Source organism: Tupaia chinensis, unplaced genomic scaffold, assembly GCF_000334495.1.
Source record: "Tupaia chinensis unplaced genomic scaffold, TupChi_1.0 Scaffold000355_1, whole genome shotgun sequence".
Classification (NCBI taxonomy): domain Eukaryota; kingdom Metazoa; phylum Chordata; class Mammalia; order Scandentia; family Tupaiidae; genus Tupaia; species Tupaia belangeri.
The window spans coordinates 8939820-8962053 of record NW_006159850.1 but is presented as its reverse complement, the minus strand read 5'-3'; positions in this window follow the sequence as shown (position 1 = coordinate 8962053).

Below are 22234 nucleotides of genomic sequence, written 5' to 3'. Positions count from 1 at the left end.
AGGAATGCCTGGAGTCTGAGTAAAGACCAGCAAGGCTATCAGGGGCTCGAGCAAAGCTGCCTTTATACGCTAAGCCACAGAGTACAAACTCTATCCTGAAAGTGATAGGAGACATCAAGGATGATTATATGAGGAGTGACAGTATCAGATTTGTCTTCTAGAAACATCTCTTTCATATCACATTCCTTTCCAAGTTCCCTATGCTTTTGAGAGCAAAATGAATCCTTGAGCAACTGTACCTCAGACAAATCTCCTCTAGGTTAAAGATTTTTCAATGAGGATACTTTCTGAGCCCTTAAGGACAACCATGTGGAAAACATACAGAGTTACAGAAGCAAAGTGTTCATGTTTTAAAATTTTGCAAGTTTTAGAATGAAAGAAGAGAAGAAACAGAAGAAAGAATAGATAGAGCAAAAGAAGAAGAGAGAGAAAGGGGCAGAGAGAGAAAGGGAGCTGCTTAACTCATTTGAGCCTCCGTTTCCTCCTTTAGAGAAAGAGGAAATCTTAATAATTTCTGATAGGTTTGATGTGGATGACATGCCCACCTATGGCAGAGATGGCTAGCTGTCCATCAAAGCTTATGTTCTCCTTCCACAATGCAGTTATCACTAGGAAGGGACACGTATATCAGATCCCCTGGCAGCCAGATATGGACACTTGACTAGTTCTTACCAAAGGATTGTGAACAGAGGTGTGGTGTTACTTGTGGGCGTTTTCTAACAAATTGGATGGGCCTCTCCACATCCTCCTTCCCATTCTGTAGCTAGGAAGAATAACATTGAAGGCCTAGGGAAATGTAGATGAAAGACTCCTGGATCCCTGAATCACTACATGGAAGAGAGCCCTCCCACCCTGAAACTCCTGATTGGACTCTGAGGGAGTGAGATATTTTAAGTTAAGCTGCTAAAATGTTAAGATATGTTTTGTTACAACAGCTAGTACCATCCCAGTTAACAGGGTGTGGTAATAGCAAGCATATACAAAGAGTAACAGAATGTCTAATAAGCAACAAGTAAAGGAAGAATGCTATATACCAGCTTTTGGCATTTCCTTTTAATGCAAAAGCCACAAAGTACAATTTCAAAATGATTACTTTCCACTAGTGCCTATGGAAGAATCTTCTCATCGGCCAACCCCTAACAAGATTATCTCTTTGAGGGAAAACAAAGCCAACACTCTTATTTCTTTCCTCCCTATCCTCTTTAAAAGCATCTTGCCAAGTTCTAACTGCTATTATTTAGCAAGTTCTTCAATTTTAAAAGTTACCATATACTCACCATCCTAGAGAAGCTGTCAGTTGCTGAGAAATGGAACACAGCCAACTGATTAGTTTTGATGGACTGCAGCGTGGAAATCCAGTCTGTGTCACTAAAGTGCCTGTTCATCCAATTAACCAAATTACTATGGGGAACTCTAGCCAAGTGCAACACTTAGTGGACGGCTGCTCCGGGAGGTCAGGGATGGAGGAGGAGGTGATTTTATCAAATGCCTGCCCCTCCTTTCTTGTCGTTGGGCCAAGAAGAGTGCTAAGCAGAAAGAACAGGAGAATAGTACCTTCTCTAGCCCTTTCCTGCCCACCCTCAAAACTTAGGTGTCACTCTTTAAAAGAATGCCTCAGTGTCATCATCATCATCAGTGTTGTGATTTTTTATTTAGTTATTTAATGCTCCTTTTAAAGCACCTACTCTGTGCCAGGCCCTGTGACTACTGCTGGGAGTACAGCAGAGAACAAAGCAGTCAAGGCCGTGTCTTTCTGCAGCCTGCATTCTAACAGGGAGAGAAAAATGGTCCACAGTGACATCTTTCAGCATCGACACTATTGGCACTTGAGGTCAGATCATCCTCTGGTGGGGCTGGAGGGGGCCCGTCTGTGCGTTATAGACCACTAGGCAACATCCCTGCCTCGACCTCTGTGATCTAATGGATCTCCATGATCTGATAGTTTCCGTCTTCCTTTCCTGTTGCAAATTATGACAACCAAAAATCCAAAAATGTCTCTAGGCATTGCCAGATGTCCTTTGGAATACGAATCTGTCCTCTTGCCCTTCATCCTCTATTAAGAACCTCTGCTCAACAGTTGGGCAAATACATAAATAAATACATACCAGGTTGCGATAGATATCCTAGGAAGGGTAGAGGTGGGATGGCAAGAAAAGGAAAATGAGTGGTCAGGGAAAAATCTCTGGGGAGGTGACATTTAAGCCGGGGCCTCAGGATGAGCAGAGATTAGTTGTGTAAAGAGCTGGAGAAGAGTCTTCAAGGTAGAGGGGCAAAGGGACAAGACCTGTAGCAGAGGAGAGGAAAGGTACAGGGACTAAGAGGATGTAGGTGTGATTGGAGTACAGTGTGGGAGCCACTGCGGGGCACAGGATGGGGAGAAGAAGAACATAGACCATCGAAGTAAGGAATTTGAATTTTATCCTGATCACAATGAAAAGGAGCAAGGTAGTGTGGCCAGTGTTGGAGCCTGGTGGCCTATGCCTCAGTTTCCCTATCTGTGTAATGGGGACAAGAAGAGCACCTGTCGCCCAGACCTGTTGTGAGCTCTAAACGGGCTCACACATGTGAAGTGTGCTTGGTGCAGAGTTGTCCTGGGTTGCCCAGTGAAGCATGGTAGCTGAGGGGAACCAGCTGACAGAGCTGATGGTGTGCATCTCTTCTCACCTCAACCTCACTTTGGTAACTTGCTTTTAAATCTGCCATGGAGGAATGTTTACATTGTGGAAATTGGCAAGTTCTAGGAATCTGGATTCCTTCTCGATGCCTGGAGCATCTCTGGTGAAGCCCTTCCCTGCACACCCCTGGTTATTAGCTATTATTATGAGGTTGGCAGAGGAGTGACATAATAGTAATTTCATTTAAAAAATACTACTCTGATTATCGTGTAGAGAATGGATTGGGAAGTGAGGAAGGGGTGAAAACAGGGAGACAAGTTAGGAGGCTGCGGCAGTAATTCAGTCAAGAAATGGGCACTTTGAGTGCTGATGGGCAGCATGGAGTCAGGGGTTTGAACTGAAGCATACTCTAGACACACGAGGGGTGAACTTGCCAGAGGGTTGGGTGTGACAGAAGGGCAGATTGAGGTGATGCTTCTGGACTTAGTAGCCCAATGGGATGGGATGTGACCTCCAAACTGCTATTGCCATTATTACCACTACCACTGTAGCCAATCATGACAGAACTTAAGCTTGCTTGCTTTCTTTATGGTTTTTTTTTTTTTTTTTTTTTTTTTTTTTTTTTTTTTGCTAGAGGCAAGTGTTCTTACTGAAGAAAAAAAAGAGAGGCAGAGAGAGAGAGAGAGAGAAAGCACCCCACATTGCTATCCCTTCTCTTCTGTTTCTTCTTCATTTCAGGATTTAGGGCACAGATGCACACATGCCTAGTGTATCTTTCAAACCACCATGTCTGGGACTCCAACTACAGTTAGCCAGGTGAAATCCAGCCACCTTAACCCCCACACCGCGTGTTATCCCCCGCTTTTTTTTCTTAAGCACCTACATTCTAGTTACAGAGAGCTCTACATCACTCTGAACTCCAAGATGCTGGGAGGGAACCATAGTTAGACCTAGCCCATTCTGAGGCAGCATCACTGAGGCTCAGAGAAGAGTCTTGCTCAAAGTCACCCAGGGCGCGGTGGTACGTCCGGCTCCCAGTCAGCTCCTCTGACTTGAAAGCCCGTTCACACCCGAACTCTGCCTTGCCCCTCTCCATTCTGAATCTGCGAAGCCCCTAAATAACAAGGAGGATACCTTTGGGGTTGATATTCAAGTGTGTTCCTCACAGCGTTTCACCAGTAAGAAAATCCAGAGGAACTTCAGCATGGGACAATTAAGAGGACCCTGAATTTTGGCTCACTCACTTTCAAAGACTTCTCCAACACTCTCTGAGCCAAATTTTTTCTGAATGATTTTTTTTAAGAGCTATTTTTAGTATAGGACACATGCACTTGCCAGAGAGGTAAAGAAACAGAGAGAGAGAAATCACCTCCCAGGGGGATGGCCACAACTCAACCCCTTCTCCATTCTCCTCTCAGAATTTTGAGCACACACACACACACACATACACGGCATAAGTTTTAAGCCACTGGATCTGGGACTCCAACCACGGTCAGCCATGTGGCAGTCCAGCGACATAGCCATTACGCTAACTGCTGGTTCCCTCTCAACGATTTTTGAAGAACTTAAAGAGATGGCTCTCAGTTTTCTCAGCAGGTCATTGTTGTCATCACCATCCCCATCATCATCATCGTCATCACTGCCGTCTCATCATTATCAGGGACATCAAAATCAGAACAAAACTGACATCTTTTGAATGTGCTACAGCGTAGTCCAAAATGTCTTGCCTCAGTGAAGCCTACCAGAACTCTGTGATGTGACATGAATCACAGTTTTAGCCCAAAATATAGACATAAAAAACCAAAGCTTAGAAAAGATTGGAGAAGCTGCTTAGATGGCCAGTGAGCAGCAAAGGCAGAATGAGAACCTATTAAGAGTTTCTGAGGGTCTGGACTCTAAATTACTTGGTCTTACAGTTGCTCTCCATGCCACTGACTGCTTCGTAAGGCCGAGGGATGCAAACACCCCCTAGGCAGGTTTTTCATCAGTGTTGGTAACTTGCGGCTGATGCAGAAAACAAGTTCTGATACACTGCCTGATACTCAGGCACCTCAACCACATGAAAACTGTTTTGGGGCAAAAAATGAGAAATAAATAAAAATACAGCTATCAGAGCCAGAGGAAGATGTGGCATTTGTACCCCTCTGGGTGACATCACAGTGTCGTTAAGGTAACATGTCCCAGTACCACAAATGTAAGCTTATGACACATTCTGCTTGTGGGGTCAAATCAGCAAAACAAACAAACAAAAAATCTATTTATGTGTTCAGTTCTTCTCATCCTTGCGGTTTTCCCATGAGTGGTCCGTACTCCAGGGCGAACAACCTCAAGGACATCCTAATTTTATCAAGTGACTTGATCATCTTGGCTGCAAATGGCCTCTTAGAAGGGATGGAATGAGCATATTTGGAACTGGGCAACTGCGTCACATGGCTGGAACTCACGTACATGTAGACAACATCAAGAAGTACACACATCGTCATTTCAGCCATAATAGTAAGTGGAAACTTTTTCTTATTCTTTTTTTTTTTTTAACCTCATTTTGCTTGAAAACAGATAGTCTGGTCGGTATCATTATTTGTGTCAGTTGCATCAATACTTCCTTGGCTAGAGACAGGCCTAATGTGAATGTTGTGAATGCAAATTTTGTGGTAAAGGCCATTTGTATTAGCAAACCCCTGACTTTTTGATCAATAATCTTTAAAATGTCATCTGGATTATGTCTCTTTTTGGATTATTTATTAGAATTCTTCCTGCTCCAAACAGGACGGCAGATTTGCCTGTCTTTGGCAACAGGTCTGAAAGTTTCCAAATGGTTTATTGACTCGGTCTTCCTACATTCTCCCTCACCGTCTCCAGCTCCTTTTCTTTTACAGATCAGTTTAGTGGTACATAAGACAACCTCAGGGTGTGGTTCTGGCAGTTTAAAGCAAAACTATACTTTCTGGGTAAAATCAATTTGCTGCTTGCGTTCATGTGTCCTCTGACAACCTGGAAATGTTCATGTTATCTCACTAGATCCTGGTCTAGTGTGGTTCACTCGCCACACTGGTATTTGCTAAAATAGTGACATACTTAAAACATTGAAAAGAAGGAAAAATAAGAACTGGCCATCTAAAAAAATAAAAAAGCACCAGAGCTATTTATTCCACACGTTTTTAGCCCACTGGGATTCTCATGCGCTTGAGAGGCTTCGGAGGGCTGATCTGGAGAATCCCCTGACACTTGCTGTGAGATGAAGCTGGGTTTGCTGTACACCTCCAAGGTACTCTGCCTCTTTTTTTTTTTTTTTTTTAAATAAGTAGTATTCAATTTTCTTCTTTTTTAAAAAAATAAAAAAGTTTATTTCTTTCTTTCATGAGAGAGAGACAGGGGGAGTTAGGCATCTCCAACAAGGTCTTCAACCATGATCTACCCTCAGCAGATCGTGAGCACACAGGTGCTCAACGTGTCCAGGAATGTGGTGGGACGTGGACCCAGGACCTCGCCTATGTGGGTCCAGTTGCGTTACACTGTGCCACTGGCCTGTTCTCTGTCTGCTTTGAAGGGATGATACATGCATTTACACTTCTCAATAGCCAAGGAGTGAGACATCCTTCTTTCCATTTAGCAAATGAGAAAGCTGAAGCCACAATGAGAGATTAAAATAACACACCCAAGGTTGCAAGGCTGGTAAGTGACTGGAGACTAGACCCAAGTCACTGATATCCTTCAGAGCTTCCAGAGTGGTCCTGTCCATAGGAATCTCTTGGGGACCTGGTTAAACATGCACCTCAATATCCAAACTGGAATGATTTTGACCGTGAAGGGGGGGAGGGGTTGTCATTAGCAAATGTGCTTGGACAATAGCAGTATTAAGACAGTTCCAGACACCCCAGGACATGAGATCACTGAGTTAGAGATAATAAGTCTCATGTTGCATCCGAGAGCCACTGAATCAGATCTCCAGAGGAGATGCTTGGAGGCTGCCTGTATAATACGCATCCCAGAGACTCTTGTCATTCCAAAGTGGTCCCCAGATCATAGCTGGTTACTTTGGTGTCATCTGGAGAGCTTAAAGCACTGGGAGGTGCACTCCATCGCCCCCTGCTTATTTACATTACATATGTCTGGATAAGGCTCAGGATTTGGTATTCATTTATTTATTTATTTATTGCCATATGGAGTATGCACTCACCAGAGAGAGAAAGTGAGAAATCACCACCCAACGACGCTGGGAGGATGGCCACATCACAATCCCCTCTCCTCCTCTTGGGATTTTGAGACACAAACTTGTTTCTAAGCCTCTGGATCCAGGACTCAAACCATAGATTTGGCCATGTGGAGTCCAACACCTTACCCACCACACCACCTGCTGGCACCTTGGCATTCGTTTTTAATTGTCAGAGGGCATATTTACCATAAATATAGAGAGACAGAAAAACATCTCCTCCTCTGGACAGTGGTCACATCCACAATTCCTTCTCTTCTGGTTCTCTATTTCTTCAGAATTTAGGGCATGCACACACACAAGCCTAGTCTGTTTTTCAAGCCACCAGGGGTGGGATTCGAATCTCAGTTGGCCATATGGGACCTGGCTCCCTTAACCACTAGACTATCAGGTCAACCTGAGAGTTTACATTTTTAGCATGGGCTTCCAATGGTCTCACTAAATTTAGGAATTGTTACCAAGGATATAGGACTGAATTTAAAATGTAGCCTTCCGTTTTGTCATTATTTAGAGAAGTAAATCATGACCTCTTTTGTTTAAATTTGTTACATCCTTTTGTGAAGAAGAAAATTAAAAAGGAGGAATGGTTTCCATTACTCCCAGGCTATTGTGTGACCTCAGGGTAAGTTACTTTACATCTCTGTGCCCTAGTTTACTTAAATTTGGAACAGGAATATTCATAGGAGTACCTACATTTAATTGGTTAACATTTAAATGACTTAGAATCATGCTTACCATGTAGAAAGCGTTCAACGAAGGTACACTGACCATTATTATTGTTACCTGTGCCTGATTTTCTTCAACCTACTTCACAATCTATATTAAAGCTGTTATGCTTCTCATTACATTTATATATTACTTTATCCAATTATAATATAAGATGTTTCCCAAATTCTTGACTCTCATCTCATGTCTGTTCACGTATTGTTGACCTTCTCAGCACTAATTTTGCACAGTTCTTCTCATTCTATCCAACTTAATCATAAAATATGATAGGGATAAGAATTTGTTACAATAGTGATATACTAAAAAAATAAGCCTCACTTGGGTTAACCAGTTGCATATCGTTGGACATGTTCAGTGGATTTAGTGTTTGGCTACTATAATTACTCCTTTGCTTGTTGCTTTGATTAACTATGATAGTTTCCTCTAGGTAAAGCCAGGATGATTTTGAATTTGATTTTTTTTTTTTTTTAAGGAATAGGGGTTTGCTTTATGTTTTTGATACAGGGTGCATGCACTCACTGGAGACAGAGGGAAAGTGAGAAATCACCTCCCCAGGGAGGATGACCACGCTGCAATCCTTTCTCTTCCATTCTCTTCTTGGGACTTTGGGCACACACGCATGCATGCACACATGTCTGCCTGATTTTCAAGCTGCCAAATCTGGGACTCAAACCAGGATCTGCCATGAGGGAGTCCAGTGCCATAACCACCATGCCACCTGCTGGCCCCATGAGTGGAGTTAGATAAATAAACAACTCTTAGTTTATGCTGCACTGACCAGACTCATTCTTTGTAACTCTCCCAATTTATTCTAAGGAAAAAGAGGCCAAGAATTGGCCACAAGGAATACTTGCTAGACAATAAAAAAAGAAATGATACTCTGAAAACAAGGGGGAAAAATGGGTCACTCTTTGTTTAATGGCAAAGAAAAATAACAGGCTTTCTCTTTCATGTTGAAATTCAAATAATGCCTCCTAAGACATTAGTCTCCAGCTTCAAGGAAGGAAGAAGAATTTTTAAGCTGAGGATGGACCATTTCTGTCTTACTCTACAAGGTGAAGATGTGTGTCCCAGCAGATTTGAATGATACGAGAGGATACGAGTGTCTTCTTACGCAGCACGTCTGCCCTATAGCTCATGTTCATAGTTCTACTGCATATTCATGATGGGCGGGCACTGATAACAAATGATAAGAAATAATACTCGGCAGAGAGTGAAAACAACAGTCCCCCAACACAGCAGCTCTTTGAGATCTGTTTGCACACTTCTGATTTTTAAACACCATTTGCATCATTTGGCTTCTATCCTATGGAGAACTGGTCATCGGAATTGGTGCTTTGATAAGATTTGACCTGCTGTCAATATCACCCTACTAGCTTTTTGTTTGTTTGTTTGTTTTGAAAGCTCATAAGGAAGGTAAGACCAATAGCCTTTGCGACTTGGTGGCATTATTAGAGACAGATATATCTGCAGCCAAATCCAGACTTAGCCAGGTAGCAGCTGTGTGATCTTGAGACGTTCCTTACCCCAGCCCCTGGTGGGGCCCGGGCGCACACAGGCACTCCACAAATGCTTCTCATTGCTGTTAGAAATTGGTCAGGTTGGGGAACCAGCAGTTAGCGTAATGGCTATGTCGCTGGACTCCCACGTAGTCGACTGCAGTTAGTGTCCCCGACCCCATGGTCACGCTGGGCGCGTGTGCATGCGTGCCCAAGATCCCGAGAGGAGAATGGAGGAGAAGGGATTGCGGCGTGGCCATCCCCCCTGGGGGGTGATTTCTCGCTTTCTGTCTCTATGTCTCTCTGTCTGCCTGGCGAGCGCACGTGCCCTACAGTGAAAATCTCTCCAAAAAAAAAAAAAAAAAAAAGAAAGAAATTGGTCAGGTTGCATCATATCTGCTGAGTTTCCCACAGTACTGTGGGAAAGAGGGCTCCTTACTGGAGGAAGAGAGCCCTCCCTTTGATTGCACCTGTGCTGACAAAGAGGTGGGTATGCAAGGGTGTGTGGGTGGGTGTGCCAGGCCTCCGCCTCCTTCCACGCAGAGCTCTCCTTTCCAACCGGCAATAGACATGAGTGAGGAGCAGCAGCAAGCCGAAGTCTTGGTCATAAGGTTTGCGTGGTGCTTTAGAGATGACAAGGAGCCATGTATCGATTCCAAACCCAGTGAACGGTCCCCAGGATCCATTTGAATGGGCATCGGCAAAGTTTGTCCTCCGCACGGCTGGAGTACATCTTCCCTGACACGGTTCCCAGCCCTCCCTATTATCGAGAAAAGTTCGCGTGCTTCACATGCACCGAACAGGGAACAAAAGCAGCAGGGGAAGTGTCAGAAAAAGATCTGAGCCGAGTTTAAAAATGAGATGCTGGCAGTCAGCTTGCCAGGCTGGGGACACTCTGGCCATTACTGAGGTCCAGAGAGGTTGCCCTGGCAGCTGGTTCCAGCTCTGTGGCCTCACAGCTCTTGGCCCTGCACGTCTTACGCCGAGAGCTCGGGGACCTCCTCTTAGCTCCTTGCCTATCCCTCTCTGCTGGCAGGGGGTATACACATATGTGCATGTGCATGTATATACACACATGCATTCACACACACACACACACACACACACACACACACACACAGGTAACCTGTAAATTAAGAAATGAAAGAAATCCACTCTTTATTATTATTTTCTTAATACTGTCCTTTCAAGGATGTCTCTATTTGCATAGTCTGATCCCCTTCCCTACCCGGCACCAACATCAGTGTGACCTTTTCCTGCTAATTGGAAAATCTTACGGAAATAAACCCTGTCAGGAAATGAGAAGTGACTCCCCCTTTGAATGGCCAAACGACCTCAGAGGGGGAAAGAAGTTCTGAATTTCTGCTCCTTTTGCACACACTGCAAAATCTTTATTACTTCGGAGAGCCTTGAAGCTCAGTAATGCCCCTCCAGTGCAAAGCGGAGTAAATAAATTTCTTCTTATGACCACTTTGGAGAAACACACAACCAGATTTCCTCAGCAGGGATAGATAGTGGACAGGATAATGAAGAGAGAATAAGAATATGATCGGGGTTTACAGCCTCTTCTGTCTCTTTAAAGAGTTTTAATCCTTCAGAAACAGGATACGGGGTCCATTTCCTTAAAGATACAGTGTCCCTTCTGGGAGGAGTAATGTTATAAAAAGCTAAGATGTAACATCTATCTCGCAATATTGATTGGCACTTTAGTGTGATAAAAGGGGTTGAACCTGAAGGGGAAAAGAGGAAAAAAGGTAAGTGAGAATTACTCTTTGAAGAATTCAAAGTGTCCCTATAATAGCAGGCCAAACTTCAGCGACAGAAGCAGAAGGGCTGTCTGGGCTGGGTGACATTCAGCGACATGGCTACATGACTGGGGCAGTGTCAGGGTAATGGAGTTCTTCCACCAGGAGATGGCTGCAGCTGGAAAAGCAAGTAGGTGACCCCGATGGCACATCCGCTCAGACTTCAGTTGATCCAAAGTGAGTCAGGCCAGATATTCGGAGCCACTGTCATGGCCCTCAACGGCAAGGTCCTGTCTCTTGAGCGGGCTGGCGTCAAAAGCTCCATGGCCCAGCGGGTGGGGCTCAGTTCCCAGACTAGGTGATGTTGACTTCGTGGACTCTCCAATATGCCTGTCCCCTGGCCTCATGGCCCCTGATCTCTGCCCTTCCACTGTCCTCACCCTAGGGGAGGATGACCCCTGACCTTTGCTGTGTATCAGGTATTTGCTCTCAATTTGCATGATAACTGCAGTGATGGGGTTATTAATCCAATTTACTGAATAGGAAAATGAGGCTCAGAAAGCTTCTCTGTCTTGCCCAGGGACACAAGGCATAAAAGAGGAAGAGCCGGAATTCGAATCAAGTCTGCCTGCATCTAAAGCTCACACTCAGATGGGGCTCCTCAGAGGTAGTGGTTATCTTCCTATGGCTTGGCTCCTAAGACCCCCTTGCCCTCTGAAGAATCCCTGGTCTCCTTTCTGATTCATAGAGGAGTCTGAGCGTTCCTCGGCTCAGCTGTTTAGAAAATTACTTTCCTCCCTCACCCATATGCTGTTTCTTTCACCTCCTACCTGGAAAATGCAATAAGGTCATTGCCTGTTTAGAAAGGACCACCTTATAATCCATTTCTGCTTTTACTCTGGAACTACCCACGAATGGACACCAGGCTGACTTGGGTCTGCTCAAGAACACAGGGCCTGCTGTGTAGACGTCCTGGCCCAGAGTCCCACTGCGGTTCCTATAGGAACTCAAAGGCCTTGCTCATGCTGGGACTCGGGCCGTTTTACAGAGGTGTCTGCCCTAGCACAGAGCTCTTTCTTGCCCTGGCCCACGAACACCTCTTACATCTGTCCCGTCCGAGATCCGCCATGGGTTGCTAAGTAGGTGGAAACAAACCGCTTGGCTGCATGTGGTGGCAAGGCCCTATCTTTCCTACCTTGAGCACGTGACGCCCCTTCCTGCCCACACAATTCCCAACATGCACTCCGTGCCACACCTATCATGACCTTTTCCTCTTTCCCCCAAACACAGTACCCTTCAAAACGCTGCCTTTGCACTCTTCCTTCCTTCACAGTGAAAAGTCACCTCCTCTAAGAAGCCTGCCATGAGAGCCCCCAGACTGAATCACATTATGTACTTCTCCACTCTGGCTTCCTGCTGCCCTCCTTATGCTGCCCCTTCCAAGCCCAGCCTTGTTATCAGCTCTGTGGGGGACCCCTGTTCACAGCTGCGTCCCCTTCCCTCCACTCTGGGTGTGTTCAAGTGGGGAGCATGCCTTCGCATCCACGCCTCCGTGTACCTGAATCAGGTTTGCTTGTGGGTTAGAAAAGTGAACGTGAGGGGTTAACCAGCACCCACAACTCAAACCCCACCTGGTGCCAAGTGCATGACAGGCCTTGAAGTAATCCAGCTGCGTAGAATACCACTGGACTTAGAAATCTTTCTACCTCTAGAGACTTCCGAGCTTAGGAATAGGATCCGATTCTTTGGATGTGGACAGGTAGGATGATACCACCCGTGGGCAGTGGCGTGGCAGACACTCGTAAACCGTTCACCGAATCGTTGTCTACTGCAGGTGGATGCGGGCACCCTGCTGAGTCCCGAGTGTGAGCAGAAGTGACCTGCATCATGTCCAGGCTAACCCTTGAGCTCTCACAGGTCCTCTCTGTTCCTTGCCCACCTAACAATAGGCTAGAGAGGGCCCCAGGATTCTCTGTCCTCCTGACAGAGAGCAGAGCCACAGGTAGGGGAAGCTCAGGCTGCTGAGACCCAGCAGGAGGGCTGTCCTGAGTGCCACTCCGAGGGCCTGCTCCAACAGCACTCTAGCTCTGAGTGAGCGAGAGACAAACGTGTTTAAGTATGAAGCTCAGGACAGGTGGCATTGGTGTCACAGCCGGTGCCTGCCCTAGCAGAGTGACAAGAGTATGTGTGTGTACATATGTGTATGTGTGCATATATGTGTGGACACAAGATCTGACTCCCACCATGTGCTCAGGAGGAAACCTAGACAATTGAGAAGGGTTTGCCCACTTTTCTTTCCCACCTTCAGCTTCCAGACTTGAGGGTCCCACAGACATGAGGGCCCTTCTGCCAGGGAGGTGGCATTGGCCCACACCTCTGTCTGCTGCCGTGACAGTGTCAGGCTGACTTGAGATGCTGTTTCTCAAGGGTTTGTGATTGACTCCTTGTTTGGGAAGCTTGCCTGTATTCTGTGGGGGTTCTACTCTCTCTTTCTGTATTGGGCAGAACCCCTGTCTGGCCTGTCCGAGGGCGGCAGAGTCCACAGTGTGGCCACTGTGCTCATTTCTTCCCGGCAACCTGAAGCCCAGAGAGATGTGTTATGTGGCTAACCAGGAGCAGAAGCAGCTCTCCACGAAATAGGGAAGGCCGCTTGTGTCGGTGCTTGCAGGAAACTCTTCAGTTGCTCTGATTGTGTTCCCCCACACTCTTTGTTTCTAGGTTCTTATTTGAAGACTGTGGGAGAGAGTTTTGTAGCAAAAGGGCGTGTTCAAAATCTGCCTCTCTGTGCAAAATGATCGCCGAGTCCCAGGCTTCGTAGGCACGGAGTCCTAGAATCCTTGAATTCCAGAACCTTGGAATGGTGCATTCGAAGGAGCCAACACACAGCATCTGTTTTTAAAGCCGTCTCTAAGACTACCCATTTCTGAGGTGGGCCTTGGCATGGTGGGCCAGCCTCAGCAACCTAACTTCCCAGCCCAGTGAGGTGCGGCTGGAACATGCCGGGTCTCCAGGGACAAGTATCAGGCAAAGGCCTGGGACGGCAGCCTGAGCCTCAGCAAGTTACTGCTGGGTAATCTGGCAGCTCTGAGTGGGCGGCTTTTATATTTCCTGTCGGTGTTGGCTTTTTCACTACGGTCACCGGCAAGTAGCACAGTGACACCAAAAACGAGCAAACCCCCCCAAGTGAGCATGTCGGGACACTGTCCAGGGCTGGAAATGTCACCCCTGAGATGACACTATCTCTCCTTTTGGCCCTGGTTCCTGTCTCTGGGTCTGAGCTGCCTGGAGGTGTCCATCCAGAGCTCTGGGCAGGCGGAGACACAGCACCTGCTTGAGGGACCTGAGAAAGTGACCGAGTCACAAAATGTCCTGCCAAGTGGCTAAGGCAACCACACCCTCAACTCAGAATTAAATCATCCTCTCAGCTCCAGGAGGGTTTAGCGCCAACCTCTGGGCAAGAATAACGTCATACAGAGACTCTTGTTACCAGCTCCTGTCATTGCAGGGCTTCTCAGCGACAGTCACATAGTCCACGTCTTCTAGAATTACAAAGGGTGCTCTGGGGCATTTTGGTCCATGGTGGTGGCCCTCTGGGAGGAAGGAGCATCGTAGCACAGAGGAAACCAGAGAGATGGGGATTGATCCTGAGGCTGCCCTTCATCAGCTGCAGGACCAGGACCGTGCATAGTTTCTTTTTTTTTTTTTTTTGGAGAGATTTTTTCTCTATAGGGCGTGTGCGCTCGCCAGACAGAGAAAGACATAGAGACAGAAAGCAAGAAATCACCCACCAGGGGGGATGGTCACCCCGCAATCCCTTCTCCTCCATTCTCCTCTCAGGATCTTGGGCACGCACGCACATGCGCCCGGTGTGAGTTTTAAGCCACCGGGTCCGGGATGCGAACCACGGTCGACTACGTGGGAGTCCAGCGACATAGCCATTACGCCAACTGCTGGTTCCCAGGACTATGCATAGTTTCTGAACTTCCCTATGTCTGAAATTGTTGTAGGAATTTCACGACAGCAAAACAGCCCAAACCCGTGGAGGGCTGTGCTAGGACTTACGCTGTGTATCACCCACCAACAACCTCATCAGCGATTACTGGTCTTGTTTCAACAGATTCAAAAAATGAGCAACCAATACCTAAGATCAATCAGCTAAAAAAGAGGAGGCAGATAGAACCCAGGCGTAGTCTTAAAACCAGGTCAATGGAGCAGGGCTTCTCAACGTGGGTGCTATTGACATGTGAGCCAGACGATTCTTTCCGGCGAGGTCTGTCCTGAGATGGGAGGATCTTTAGCTAGATGCCAATAGCACACCCATCTTCCTCCCTGTTGTGACAACCAAAATGTTTTCACACATTGCCAAATGTCAGGGAGGTAGGGTCCAATCAATCACACCTATTCACGAACCACTGGCATCGATAATCAGATGGGACATAGGTGTAAAGATGTCATGTCTGAAACAGGAAGTAGTGATGCAACACGTGTCATCCTTATGTTTGAAATCTGCAATCCTTGCACTATTACTTTTGTCATGAACTGAGTGGAAGAGAGAGACAGACAGAGAGAGAAGCAAATACTGTATCAGGCTTCTCTGACTACGGGATCATACCCGAACATCTAAATGGAACTGATAAATTATGCAAACTCATTGAGAAATTTCTCAAAGTGCTTTGAGGTTGCGAGACTGGTGGTGTCAAGTACATAATGGTCACCCACACACTCAGTGGTGCAGAGCTTACTTCACAATGTGATTCTGAAACCCAGGGTCCTGGAGCGAGGTTGCTGGCAGGGAGAGGGGCTATCAGAGTAGCACCTGCCATTTTTCAGATCCTGCTAGGAGCTGCCCAGTTATCGCGGGGCTTAATTCTTCTGGGAACTCTGTAGGGTGCATTCTTACTCTTCTGCCTCCTCAAAGGGATCAACGAAAGTTCTCTGAGGGGAGAGGACTTGGCCAAGTTTATATAATCTGCAGCATACGCAGGAGTGAAATAAAAATCTTTCTGATGATGATCGTCATGGTTGGGGGCCTCAACAATCTTGGCTCCCAACTCTTTTTTTTTTTAATAGATTTTTGCTATATGGCATGTACACTTGCCAGAGAGATAGAGAGATAGAAAGTGAGAAATCACCCCTCCGGGGGGCGGGGGAAGATGGCCACACTGCAATCCCTTCTCTTCTTGGGATTTGGGCACACATGCACACGTACCTGGTGTGAGTTTCAAGCCACTGGGTCTGGAATTTGAACCATGGTAGACCACGTGGGAGTCCAGTGCTTTAACCACCACAGCAGCTGCTGGCCCTGGCTCCCGACTCTTACTTAGCATCTTTGTTAATGCCCATGGCCATCCTTCAGACTTGCAAAGCTTTCTGGGGATCCCAGTACACCTATCAGTGGACCGTGGCCTCTTTGAAGGCAGAGATGAATGAGTCAAAGGCCCAGCAGCAGATCACTCTGGTGGAGGTCCAGGACGCAGTAGGACCCGAGGTGTTTGAGCTCGTCCGTGTCATGCCATTATGTGTGCTGGGGGACAGACACACACGCCACTGCACCTTTTGGCCAAGGCAGGAGAGTGGGCAGAAGCAGGGCAGAGACACATCCCAGTAGAGGGACTAAGAATGGCATATTGGAGGATGGAAAGCACTGAGGCTATAAAGAGGGGAAGGGAAGGCGTTGCTGACCAATGGAGCAGAAGTCAGACCTGAAGGCTAGAGAGGGCTGATAGACACTCCAGCAGTTAGCTCCTCATCACAGGAGCCAAGGGGCTTGGTGCCAGGAGGACAGAGGGAGAAGACACACATTTTTGTGTTCATTTCTCCAGGAGGTGCTGTCCTCGGGAACAGGTAGTCCTCTGATGTGTTTTATGTAGGTCCTCTCCACTTTCAATGGAATTTTCACCCTCATGACCAGAACCATGGAAACAGAAGGCTGTTCCCAAATAAATATAAATTTAATTCTTCTAGTGCAAACGTATACACATTGAGGCATTAAAAACTGTACATGGAGTCAGCAGGTGATGTGGTGATTAAGGTGCTGGAGACTCCCACATGGCTGACCATGGTTTGAGTCCCAGACCTGGTGGCTTGCTTTCTAACTTGCCCTCTCTCTCTTCCTCACTATGTCTCTCTCTGGTCAAGTTAAAATAAGTGAATTAATAAATAAAAATATGTGGTTATCTGTTAAAGATATTTTATAGTTTTATCAACTGGACTAGGGACAAGTGTTCATCTGTTTAAATATTCATTTTGTAAGCTAAATAATGGGATTGAATGTATAAAAGAAAATGAAATGAAAAAATGTAAAAAAACATTTAAAAACAAACAAAAAATAAATGCCAATCTAAAATGAAAAATAAACAAATAAATAAATAATCTAAAACAACAACAGTAAAACAAATCATGTGTTTAAGAAATCTAGGGATTGGCAGGTTGCATGGTGGTTAGGGTGCTGGATTTCACATGCCTAATTGAGCAGTTTGAGTCTTAGACCTAGTGGCTTAATAAACATTCTGGAGCACGTGTGTTAATGTCCAAAATCCTGAGAGGAGAATGGAGGAGAAGGGATTGTGGCATGGCCATCCCTTGTTGGAGGAGGGGTATGATTTCTTACTTTCCCTCTCTCACTCTTTCTTTCTCTCCTCAGAGAGTGCATGTGCCCTATAGCACCACCCCCACTGGAAAAAAAAAAAAAAAGGGAGAGAGAACCTAAGAGCTGACAAAGATCTGGGAGAAAAAAAACAACAAATATCTGTTTGGGGAACAGTCAAAAGTTGTTTCATAACATTTTAAAACCAAAGTTGGCTCAAATAGAAACGATTTCTCCTTTCCTGATAAGATTATTTTTTTCTCCCTTCAACCATTTCAACAGTGCTAAAATAATCTTTACTTCAGGACAGTTAATCCCAAGTTTATCTTCTTGAAGGATCCTTATTAAAACTCCTGCAAGAGTTGGCACTGCGTGGTCCTGTCTCCCCATTATTTCACAACTTCCCCTCCTGGAGATCCCCTCCCACCTTCTTAAAATAGAACCAGATTTCTGGCTCAAGTTGGTGGACAGAGAGTAGATTTCTCGGTGCAAAGGCAGTGGGGGACCCCCACTGAGGTGTAACTCAGGCTAGGGCCTGGGTTTGCCAGAGATGTTGGAGGAAAAGGCCAGCATGAGGAATGAGTCCAGCCACCTGCTTTCTGTCTGGGCTCCCAGTTCCTTGGAATCATCAGAATCCTCCAGATGTAGTTTCATCCCACTAGGATAAGTGGAGCCTAAGCAGAGCCCGTGAGGTCCAATGAGAGTGTCTCACTATCAAAGAGCCTGGCTCTAAGGTTCTCCATGGCTGTGGAGTTCCGTCACCCAAGCAGACCAGAAAGGAAGTGCCTGGGATCTGGTATCGGAGGACACGAATATGTGCCCAGATCTGTCACCCTGTTTGAACTCCCTGCACCTTGGTCTTGTCCTACGTGGTGTAAACCCTATCTCCCTAGTTTTGATAATTACATGATAAAAACATACGATAGGGACCCAAATATGATTTGTCTGAATCTAAATTGAAAGTGCTTCAATTAGTCAAGAGAAGGAGGTTGAAAATCTAATGACAACAAGAAATTCTCCTGTGGAAGTTCATTGTATTTTGTAAGGAGAACTAGCACTACGTCAACTCTCTAAGGTGACGGGATGGCCCATGGGGATGGGAACTGTGGTGAGGCCCTACTTCTTGAGCACCCAATCGCTCTGATAATATTCTCAAAGGGAGATGAGACTCTTTCAGAACAGAACTTATAATAAGATCCCGAACAACCAGAAAGTAGCTTCTTAGTCTTTTTTTCCACTGCTAGTATTTCTAGGAAATTCTCCCTGCTCCTCTCCTTCTTTTTCTTCTTAGCACTATCATCACATATAGTCATTCATGCACATGCACACATACACACATACACGCACACACATGCTCACAAGTATGCACCCACATGCTCACTAATTCAAACACTCACACGTGTATACAGACACTCACACCTATGCTCAGAAATGCATGCATCACACATACTCATTCATGTATACACACATATCCACGCACATACCCTCACACACGTACACACTCACACACACACACTCACATACACACATACACACCTGTCCAGAGTTTAGTTCTTTTTGAGAGCTCTAAATTTTACCTGAAGAGCAGGAAATCCACAGGCCACGTAATCATCTTTTCAGATGTCTTAACGCAGCCTGTCTGATTGCCTGGTCTCACAGAAGCCAGAGCAGCAGGCTTGCTGAGGCTAAGTCTTTTGCTGACTCGTTTGCAGCAGAACCTTTGTAGCCTAATATCAAGGACTTGTGAGTCTTTCTCCCCGCCTTCTTCTCCTGCCTCCCAAATATGTACCTCGTGTTTCTGCAGCCTGGGGATGCATTCCTACCATCCACACCTCAAGTTGCTGAGATGTTTTCTTGGTCGTGTGTATCTCTTCTCTTTGCCATCCACTATACAACCTTTGCTGAGCCCCTTCCAGGTGCCAGATTCTGCGCTTCTGGCCAGGTCTGGGGAACTGATACCCAGAAGTCTCGCTGGCCTCAAGGACTAACTTTCAACTCTTCATGGCTTAGCTTAAAACATTGCTTCTTCTTGGAAACATCTCAGGGCATCCTTTCTCCAGGCCCAGATGAAAGCGATCACTCCCCTTAAGGTTCCCTGCTACCTTCGTTCCTACAGATCAACTTCTAATTTTCACCCCAGCCCTAGGGCTTCATTGGTGCTCCCTGCGTGCTAGAAAAGGGCTCCACCAATCAATAGCATTGATGATCCCTGGGGGCCACCTTCAATCCCTCTCTGTCCTTCTTACAATAAACCCAAACACTGCCAAATCTAAGCTTTTTACCTCCTAAATCTCTCTCAAGTTTCCTCTTCTCTCCAGTTTTATTGCCATCATCTTGGTCTAAGCTACTATTGACTCTTGCCTGGACCATTGAAGTAGAGTCCTAGTCACTCACCCTGATTCCACTCTTGTAGTTCTTTGTTTGTTTGTTTTTTTTTTTTTTTTTTAGTTTTGCTACAAGGTGTGTGCATTTGCCAGAGAGAGTACAGAGAGAGATAAAGTGAGAGATCACCCCCTGAGGGGATGACCATGCCATAATCCCTTCTCCACTATTCTCTCTGGATTTGGGGCATGCATGTACACGTGTCCAGAGTGCTGCTGGGTACAGGATTCACACAACAGCCGACCATGTGGGAGTCCAGTGCCTTAACCTCTATACCACCTGCTGGTCCTGTTTCCATTCTTAATATTGTGTCATTCAGTCACCTCATAGCCCAGGGCAATATGTAAAGTAAGTCCCTAGTTGACACCACCACCCAACTATCTCCCACTTCGGGCGTCAAATGCTTCTGGGTTTCTACAGCTCTGACATGAGATACCAAGACCACTGCCCACCTGGGCAGCCCTGATTCATGCCATGCACCCTTGTGTTCCATAGCATTTTAAGTTTCCAAAACTCACTCTTCTTCAGGCCTGCGTACATGCTGTTTTAGCAGTCAGAAATACTCTTTCCTCTGCTAATACCGCCTGCTTTCCATCAGCTTTGTTTAATTATTACATTTGTGGAGAAGCTGTCCTGAACCTTAATGCTAAATCAGGCCACCCTCATGAATGGTGCAGGCCACCTTGGGGGGGGGGTGGTTCTCAGGCCCTGGACATTCTTGCATTTGGAGGTCTCTTCCTCAATTAAAAATGATTTCACAATTGTTACAAAGATGAATGTAATCCAGGCGAAGTTCATTATTATCTAGCCACTATCATATTCTTTTTTTTTTTTTTTCCTCTCTCTCTTTACTTTAAAAGAAACGAAAGCCAAAAGCTTTTCATGGGCCCCTGGAAGTCTCCTGGGCACTGTGCCTCTGTTCCTGATGGAGATGTCGGCTCTCCTGGGTCAAACTTTCATTGCACTTGGCATCAGGAAAGTTTAGTTACTGGAGTGATTTTCCTAATTAATGCCAGTGTCTGCCTCTGAGCTCCCGGAGGGTCAGGGCCATGTCTATCTTCCTCAGTGCCGAATCCTGAATCCCCAGCAGCTAGCCAGCGCCAGGCGCCACACATGGGACTGGCCGGGGAATGGCAATTGGATGAGGAAATGACAGGCCGGTCTCCTTTATCAGATGCCCAGTGTGGCATGGTCCAGGAAAGACCCCCTTCTCCTCTCCACCCAGAGTCTGATGTCGTAAGTCATATAAGCTTTGCAGAGAGAAGGCTGCTGTGGTTCTTTTATAGCAGCTCTGTGGCCTCAGTGGGGAGCGATGGCTAAACTGCTCTGGGCTGAACTGCAGAGCAAGATGCTGTGTCCAAGTACTGAACAATAGCATCGCGCTTATATGTTGCATGAAGGTACGCCAAGGGCCAACATTCAGACGGAGTCATATTGCCGCCAGCAGCACCTTGTGGCTTTGTAGAAGGACCTTGGGGAAGCAATTTCTGGACATAGCTGCCTCCTGTTACAGCCGCTTCCTGCAGAGGAAGGGGTAGCAGGGCTAGGAGCCTTTGGGAGCCTTTTCCATCAACAGCTGAACTGTTTGCTATGACGACAGTTGGGGAGGTAGATCCTGCCCTTTCACTTGGACTCCAGGGCTTGGGGCGGGGGCTGCTGTAGGGCCCTCCACTTCCTACAGGCTGCAGAGCGATGACTACCGGGATTGATCAGCCCACATTTTTGCATACCAGAGTCCTGGGCACAGCAGTCTGACCTTCAAGTGATGAGAATGACAGGCAACCTGACCCTTGACCTCCCCCTGCTCACTGCTCCCCAAGCTGTGATTATTTTTAATTTTGATGACGTTCATTTGGGAGAAGGCAGTCCAGGAGAGCTACCTGATCCCACCCAGTGCTAGATCCCAGCCGGGACTGGCTCTCTCAAGGCAGGGTAGACATGGAGCATCAGAGTCTCGTGAATGTGGCGTTGAGCTCACCTCTCAGCAGCTGCTCATGAAATGTGGACAAGTCACTTAACCTTTCTGGGAGGATTAGAGGAAATAGCGTAGATGGAGGTTTTGTATGTGCCTGACACACAGCCAGGTGTTAAATGCTGACTGCTATGACGATGACAAACATTTAGTGTGCTGGCTTCATCATGACGTGAGAATGATTGCTGTGATGAAGCCCGAATTGGCCATTTAATTCTCCCACATTCTTCTAGAGTCCATTTCTGAAGAGTCCAAGATCCAGACAGGCCAAGAGGGTAATAAAGGCTGCTGTGTTGTTCGGGGGATTTTCTCAACAGGAGTGCTCAGTGACAGGATGGACTTCAGTAAAGGCCACTTCTGACTGCCCAGAAAGGCCACAGATTCAGCGTGCTGAAGGGAAACGAAGGATCCTTGCAAAACAGTCATTTTCACAGAGGTCTGAATAAAGCAAGACAGAGGCAGGGAAGGACCCAGTTCCCAGACCCACAGGGATTCCTGG